At 39.0% G+C, this 9023-nt stretch overlaps 1 long non-coding RNA gene across 1 annotated transcript; it reads left to right on the top strand.

The window, feature by feature from the left end:
- The first annotated feature begins 6620 nt into the window (after window positions 1–6620).
- LOC123502531 lies at window positions 6621–8601 on the top strand. The gene is made up of 3 exons (XR_006674152.1): window positions 6621–7777; window positions 7928–8025; window positions 8209–8601. It is a non-coding gene; the product is annotated as an uncharacterized LOC123502531 (long non-coding RNA).
- Window positions 8602–9023: the final 422 nt, after the last annotated feature.

Genomic DNA, 9023 nt, shown 5'->3' with positions numbered 1-9023 from the left:
AAAGAATACAGAGAAAGTCTACACAAATTTTCAACTTAAAAATAAAAACTGAGTATAAAAAGTGAGCAAAATTCTATGGTGAAAAGTCTAGACAATAAATAGACAAATTTTCAACTTAACAGTATAAAAAAAATTGTCTACAATGATTTTCAACTTAATAATAAATAATATATAAAAGAATTTAAGTCTACAATACATTTCAACTTAATATACAATAAATATTAACACCAATTTATAATATACAATAAATATTAACATGAATTTTCAACTTTGCAAAATTTTAAGAAATTTCAACTTCACAAATGATTTTTAAACAACTTTTCAAGTTAACAAATATTCAAAGATAAAAAGAGAGAGAGAGAGAGAGAGAGAGAGAGAGAGAGAGAGAGAGAGAGAGAGAGAGAGAGAGAGAGAGAGAGAGAGAGAGAGAGAGAGAGAGAGAGAGAGAGAGAGAGAGAGAGAGAGAGAGAGAGAGAGAGAGAGAGAGAGAGAGAGAGAGAGAGAGAGAGAGAGAGAGAGAGAGAGAGAGAGAGAGAGAGAGAGAGAGAGAGAGAGAGAGAGAGAGAGAGAGAGAGAGAGAGAGAGAGAGAGAGAGAGAGAGAGAGAGAGAGAGAGAGAGAGAGAGAGAGAGAGAGAGAGAGAGAGAGAGAGAGAGAGAGAGAGAGAGAGAGAGAGAGAGAGAGAGAGAGAGAGAGAGAGAGAGAGAGAGAGAGAGAGAGAGAGAGAGAGAGAGAGAGAGAGAGAGAGAGAGAGAGAGAGAGAGAGAGAGAGAGAGAGAGAGAGAGAGAGAGAGAGAGAGAGAGAGAGAGAGAGAGAGAGAGAGAGAGAGAGAGAGAGAGAGAGAGAGAGAGAGAGAGAGAGAGAGAGAGAGAGAGAGAGAGAGAGAGAGAGAGAGAGAGAGAGAGAGAGAGAGAGAGAGAGAGAGAGAGAGAGAGAGAGAGAGAGAGAGAGAGAGAGAGAGAGAGAGAGAGAGAGAGAGAGAGAGAGAGAGAGAGAGAGAGAGAGAGAGAGAGAGAGAGAGAGAGAGAGAGAGAGAGAGAGAGAGAGAGAGAGAGAGAGAGAGAGAGAGAGAGAGAGAGAGAGAGAGAGAGAGAGAGAGAGAGAGAGAGAGAGAGAGAGAGAGAGAGAGAGAGAGAGAGAGAGAGAGAGAGAGAGAGAGAGAGAGAGAGAGAGAGAGAGAGAGAGAGAGAGAGAGAGAGAGAGAGAGAGAGAGAGAGAGAGAGAGAGAGAGAGAGAGAGAGAGAGAGCGCAATCAAAGTAAACAATCAAATAGTAATAATATCCATGAAAACATTTTTAAAACAACACACACACATTAATCTTGTGCCTCCATACACCCTTGCTAATGTCATTAAAATGGTCTAATGGTACACAAATCTCAAGGAAAAAATGTGTCCCAGTACTGAAGGGGTTAAAATAGTGAAGGCTGTGGCCATTAATCTTGTGCCCTCCATACACCCTTGCTAATATCAATAAAATGGTCTAATGGTACAAAATCTCAAGGTAAAAATGTGTCCCAGTACTGAAGGGATTAAAATAGTGAAGGCTGTAGCCATTAATCCTTTGACCACCATAGACCCTTGCTAATATCAATAAAATGGAGAGGTGTATGGAGATCACAAGATTAATGGCCACAGTCTTCACTATTTCAACCCCTTCAGTACTGGGACACATTTTTACCCTGAGATCTGTGTACCATTAAACCATTTTATTGATATTAGGAAAAGTTTATAGACATCAGAAGGTTAATGGTCACAGTCTTCACTATTTTAACCCCTTCAGTACTGGGACACATTTTTACCTTGACATTTCTGTATCATTAGACCATTTTATTGACATTAGGAAAGGTCTACAGAGGTCAGAAGATTAACGGCCACATTCGTCATTATTTTAATCCCTTTAATACTAGGACATCTTGAGATTTTGTGTACCATTAGACCATTTTATTGACAGTAGGAAAGATCTATACACGTCAGAAGACTAATGGCCACATTCTTCACTATTTTAACCCCCTTCAACATTGAAGCACATTTTTACCTTGAAATTTGTGTACAATTAGACATTTTATTGACATCAGGAAAGGTCTATAGATGGCAGAAGAATAATGGCAAGTCTTCACTATTTTAACCCCTTCAGTACTGGGACACATTTCTACCTTGAGATCTGCATACCATTAGACCATTTTCTTGACACTTGGAAAGATCTATTGAAGGCAGAAGATTAATGGCCATAATCTTCACTATTTTTACCCCTTCAGTACTGGGACACATTTTTTACCTTGAGATTTGTGTACCATTAGACCATTTCATTGACATTAAGAAAGATCCATGAGAGAGAGAGAGAGAGAGAGAGAGAGAGAGAGAGAGAGAGAGAGAGAGAGAGAGAGAGAGAGAGAGAGAGAGAGAGAGAGAGAGAGAGAGAGAGAGAGAGAGAGAGAGAGAGAGAGAGAGAGAGAGAGAGAGAGAGAGAGAGAGAGAGAGATCTAAAGGCAGAATGACAAGATTTCTATATTATTTACCGGAGAAACAGTCTTGAAAACCCTGCCAGTCATCTCTGTGGCCTTGGAAAATTGTCATAGAGAGAGAATAAAGAGTTTTGAAGAATGTTTTTACAGTTGTAAAGGCAGAATGACAAGATTTCTGTATTATTAAGTGGAGAAACAGTCTTGAAAACCCTGCCAGTCATCTGTGTGGCCTTGGAAAACAGTGGTGATGAGAGAATAAGGGTATTTTTATGGTTCCTGAGGCAGAGTGACATTTCTATAATATTAAGTGGAGAAACACTCATGAAAACCCTGCCAGTGATCTCTGTGGCCTTGGAAGGCGTGTTGTTGAGACAGCTAAGTGTTTGTGAATACAGGCCTTTGTCTGACACACAAGCAGCAACAATGCACATTCTTCATTCCTCTGAGTTCAGTAAGTGAAGGAGTGAGTGAGTGCTGAGTGAATCTCTTAACAAGGACACTGCATCTTTGTCCAGAGAATCCAACACTTGCTTCACAAACTCATGTGGGGGATTGAAATAGTGAAGACTGTGCCCATTAATCTTGTCACCTCCATACACCCTTCTTAACCCCTTCAGTACTGGGACACATTTTTACCTTGAGATTTGTGCACCATTAGACCATTTTATTGACATTATCGAAGGTCTATGAAGGTTACAAGATTAATGGCCATAGTCTTCACAATTTTCACCCCCACATGAGTTTGTGAAGCTGTACAAAATCACCAAATAGTCACCACAAGGAATATGGAAATGTGTCATGGTACTGAAGGGTTAATGTCAATAAAAGGGTATTACCATAGCCAAACTTTCTTCAAATGCCCTCAAAAACATGCCAAATGGTCTTAAAATACCATAAAAACATGCCAAATGGTCTTAAAATACCATAAAAACATGTGAAATGGTCTTAAAACATAAAACATGCCAAATAGTCTTAAAATACCATAAAAACATGCCAAATGGTCTTAAAATATCATACAAACATGCCAAATGGTCTTAACATACCATAAAAACATATCAAATGGTCTTAAAATACCATAAAAACATGCCAAATGGTCTTAAAATGTCCTTATAATTAAAAATGCCAAACTGCTAATCTATCCTAACTATTCTTCATGGCTCCAGGTGTTGTCTTGTACTCTGGGTGTTGCTGATGGCTGTAGGTGTTGTAGAAGGCTTGTGTTGTGTTGTCGCTTGTCTTGTCTTGGCTTGGTGGTGCAGTGTTCCAGCAGCAGTGTGTCTTGACTTTCCTGTAATGAGAGGTGCACTGTTTATATTGAGTCACCTTCACTATTTTGTAAACTGAACTGAACGCAACTCAAATGCCGTTAAAACATGTCAAACTTTTTTAACTGACCTCAAAACATGCAAAACTGTCTTAAAATCCTATCAAAACATATCAAACTGTCTTATAATTTCCTCAAAACCTGGCAAACTATCTTAAAATGCCTCAAAACATACCAAACTGTCCTAAAATATCCTCAAAACATGACAAACTGCCTTAAAATGCCTTCATAACATGCCAAATCTGTCTCAAATTAAAGATGTACCAATACCAAAATTTTGGCCGATTCCGATAACGATACCAATACCACCTAATTGGGCCGATACCGATACTACTACTTATAGTGATTACTGCACTGGACACCAGGATGAGTTGGTGGACGGTGAGCGTTATCAGATGGGAGGCTTTGTTTTGGGGGATGCTGTGAGTCCTTCTGAGAACGTTTGTGAAATAGGAGCAATTCTAGAAGCTTTGTGAAGCCATTTTGAAAAGGTAAATTACTCAGTAATTGGAATGAATATCTTCTCAGTCTTCTGATTCTTGTCAGTTATTTTAAATTCTTACTTCTTACTCCTTTAGCGACCATTTGGTCTTGTGCATTTTCATTATTAATTTTATTGACGATATTTTGGCGGTCGAAAATATTTTTAAAATTATTAAAATTGTAAAACAGACAAAATATTAGCAAAAGAAACTCATTTTGTTGTGTATGTTTCTCTTTAATTAAATCTGACATCCTTTGATATTAATTCATTACACATTAGTAGACCAATTCAGAAAAATGAGCTTTCACCTAATCTTTTCAATTAAATAGAAAAAAGTTTAGTTTATTCTAAATTTCTAGTGTATTGCTATGATCTTAAATAATTAATATGCAACAAATTATACACAATGCACATGATTACAAAACAGAATCGTTACTTTCTTAGTTATGGAAATTTTACATCCTTAGGTTAACACAAGTAACTCAAAAATTAAACTACCATTAAAATTAATAATATACATATATAATTCAAGCTTCCACCTATTCCAGTATGATATCTTGGAAAAGGCTACCACTACCACTGTTAATTATAAATCAAATAAGAATATGCTGTTATTTACAATAATGCAAAATGCCTAACTATATATATATATATATATATATATATATATATATATATATATATATATATATATATATATATATATATATTGCACTCAAAATCTGCCAAACTGCCTTAATATGCCTTCAAAATCTGCCAAACTCTTAAAATGCCATCAAAACATGTCAAATTGTCTTAATATGGCCTCAAAACTTGCCAAACTGTCTAAAATTGCCCTCAAAACATTCAAAACTGTCTTAATATGGCCTGAAAACCTGCCAAACTGTCTTTAACTCACCTCAAAACCTCTCAAATTGTCTTAATATACCCTGAAAACCAGCCAAACTGTTTCAAATTGCTCTCAAAACCTGCCAAAATGTATTAAAATGCCCTCAAAACATGTCAAACTCTGAAAATGCCCTCAAAACATGCCAAACTGTCTCAATATGGCCATAAAACATGTCAAACTGTTTTAAAATATCCTCAAACATGCTAAACTGTCTCAAAATATGCTAAATTGTCTTAAACTGCCCACCAAACACGTCAAACTGTCTCAAAATACCCTCAACACATGCCAAACTATCTAAAATGCCCTTAAAATATGCCAAACTGTTTAAATATACCCTCAAAACATGACAAACTGCCTCAAAATTCCCTCAAAACCTTAACTGCCCAACCTAACCTAATGTAACCTAACCACACCTCACACCACACCACTGACCTGCATAAGGAAGAGAGCCGTGTGACCTCAGCATTGAGTGGCCACCTCCTCTCGGGTCACAGTGAAGTCGCAGTCCAGGGAATCCTGTGGCAAAAGGTCAGAGGTCACACAGGTCACACTGGGATAGTAATAATAGTAATAGTATTAGCACAGGAGGAGGAGGAGGAGGAGGAGGAGGAGGAGGAGGAGGAGGAGGAGGAGGAGGAGGAGGAGGAGGAGGAGGAGACATGTCAAATTGTGTTAAAATGTCCTCAAAACCTGACAAACTATCTTAACCCTTCTTGGCTTACGGTGATCGTACATGAATGATGATATTGTTCCGTCCAGAGAGACGGCGATCGTATCGGTAATCATGATTTTTCCCGCTTGACATTTGAAGATTGGCACGGGCTGTGTCATTATTTCTTGGCATTGCTCAATAATGAATTACTGGATCATATAGTGACTGAAACCAACGCATATCATGCCCGGTATGCTGAAACATCTGATGTAACCCCTCGCTCGCACGAGAAAGAATGGCTACACATTACGAGAGATGAACTTTTGACGTTCATAGCTGTGACTATGCTAATGCCTCATTCTAAAAAGGCTGTTAGACATGATTACTGGAGCAAGGCTGAGATGTTATACATGCCATTTTTTGCAAGACAAATCACAAGAGACAGTTACAGTAATATTCTAAGATTTCTTCACTTTTCTAGTGAAGAAACTGCTGATCCACTTTGGAAAATAAGACCAGTGCTGCAAAGTCTTACAGATAAATTCAAGTCTTACTTCAACCCATTTCAGAATCTTGTTATAGATGAATCACTGATGCTATTCAAGGGAAGATTAGCTTTCAAACAATATATACCATCAAAGCGACATCGCTTTGGAATCAAATTGTATGTGCTATGTGATTGCAAAACCGGAATTGTGCTGGATTTTGCATCCATTCTGGCAGTGACATTGATGATTGACTAAAAACAATCCTAGTGGATTCTCTGGCTCAGTAGTAGATGTACTCCTGAAAGATTACCTGGGAAAAGGCCATGTATTGTATACTGATAATTGGTATACGAGTCCTCAGCTGGCAAGGTATTTACATGATAATAATACTGGTGCAGTGGGCACTGTCAGATCAAAGAGAAAATATATGCCAAACTTTGGAGTAACAAAAAAAGGTGATGTAATCAGATTCAAGACACATGATATGATAGTAATGAAATGGCACGATAAAAGAGCAGTGCATCTTCTTTCTACTATCCACACTGGCCAGATGAAAGATACCCAGCGGGTTCACAGGAGAACAAATGAGCCTATCTTCAAACCTGATATTGTCGCTGATTATAACATCAACATGAGACTCGTTGATAAAGCTGATATGCAGCTAGGTACAGTGGACAGCCTAAGAATAAGTGTCAAGTGGTATAGGAAAGTATTTTTCCACATGATAGATATTTGCATGTTGAATGCATGCAACATTTACATGACCAAAACAGGCAACAAGTCATCTCTAAGAGTATTCAGTATGAAAGTCATAAAACAAATGCTGGAAAGATTTCCAACACAAGTGCCTACACATTCACGTCCAGATAGACAGAGCCGTGCAGCTCAGGAAGGACTGGCAAGCTGTAGGACTGGAAACTCATTTCCCTGTACATGTTCCTCCAGCACCAGGAAGGCCACATAAGAAGGGACAGAGGGAATGTATAGTTTGCAAAACAACGCAGAGGAGAGAACAGAAACGCAAGCTAGTGACAACAATGTGTGAAGGGCGTGGTGTAGGGTTGTGCCTAGGCGAATGTTTCAAGAAATATCACACCCTCAAGACATACTAATAAGTGGGAAAGAGAACTGTTTAGATATAGTGATACATGTATAAGGAGCAACATATGGCAAGATGACCTAGTACGGAGCTCTACATTCTACCAATAGCAAGATAAATATAACTTTACGTTATACTAACAAAATAAGTATTACTTGTAAGATTCACTGAATACTGATTTTACACAAAATATGACTGGGTAAATGTTTGGATGTAAGGTTGGGCAGCTGTGTGCCTACATTATCTTCTTTCCTTGTCACAGGGGCAGCAAGGGAGAGGGAGGCCTGTCTCCTTCAAGCAAACAGTACGTGGTGTATCGGCAAGATGATCTAGTACAGAGTCCTACATAGGAATTCTACAGAGCTACCAGTTGCAAGGTAAATATAACTTTACATTATACTGACAAAAAGAGTATTACGTCTTGTAAGATTCACTGTATACTGATTTTACACGAAATATGAGTGTCGGGTGTGAGGGAGGGCAACTCTGTGCGCCTAAAAATATTTCCCCTTCTCTCCTTATCGCAGGGAGCGCAGGGAGTGGGGAGAGAGGACTCTATCCTTCAGGCAGATGTTGGTGTATCTTTTATTGCCATCAAACAGATCATCTTCCATTATTTCACAAGGTAAAGTGAATGAGTGTTTCTTGAATAGAGTATATATAACCACATGAATGTTTGTACAAATGAACACACACACACACACACACACACACACACACACACACACACACACACACACACTCTCTCCACACACACACACACACACACTTCATAAGCTATGTTTACATGTGATCTCTTTTATTGCAGAGTTTGCAGATGCAGCTTTCTTGCACCCACTTGATGGCTCCTCGGATTCCTCCCTTCACTCCCTCCGACCTTTACTACCCTGTGGGCCAGCACGTGTCATCGCACTAGTGTTGCCAGAGTTTGTTTTGTTCTGCTCCAGTTCATTCCCGTATACAAGTTTTTATTCTCTTTCTTTTCAGTTGTAATAGAGCTTACTGTTAGACTAGGATTACGGAAATAAAGTAATAATTTAGACAACTCTTACCATTTACTCCTCCGGGGTACCAGGGACCTCACAAATATATTCCTCCTCGGACTCCTCGAAAGAGGTTAGGAACTGTTCCTCCATATAATTTACAAAGCTAGAAACAGAAGAAGGAGAAGAAGAAATAACGGAAGGGGGAGATACTACAAGAGAAGAAGGTGGAGACAGATCGGCGAGGTGGGAATGCAGAAGTACAGCAGGTAAGGAGGGAGTGACACAAAGAGACAAAGGATCGACACCAAAACAAATTGAGGGTGAGGAGACGAGTAGTGAAGGTGAGGAGGAAGAAGAGGGCTCAGGTCTAAGTCAAATTGTTGAAGGGTGTGGTGATGGAGGGTGAGAGGGTGCAGGAGGAGGCAATGATGGTGGTGAAGTAGATATAAGAGGAGGTGGAGGAGGTGACTGACTACCCTCCATCACTGATGCATTGATACTGAGAGTGACAAGCAGGTGGTCACGTGATGCAACATGGTGTTGCTTCTTTACAGGATAAGGATTTCTGGCTTCCCATTATCCTCATAGAATCTCTCTCTCTCTCTCTCTCTCTCTCATATCTGATACGATGAGAGAG

This window comes from Portunus trituberculatus, chromosome 11 (assembly GCF_017591435.1).
Source record: "Portunus trituberculatus isolate SZX2019 chromosome 11, ASM1759143v1, whole genome shotgun sequence".
Lineage (NCBI taxonomy): Eukaryota > Metazoa > Arthropoda > Malacostraca > Decapoda > Portunidae > Portunus > Portunus trituberculatus.
Note: the sequence above shows the minus strand (reverse complement) of the source record. Positions and strands in the feature narration are given on the sequence as shown.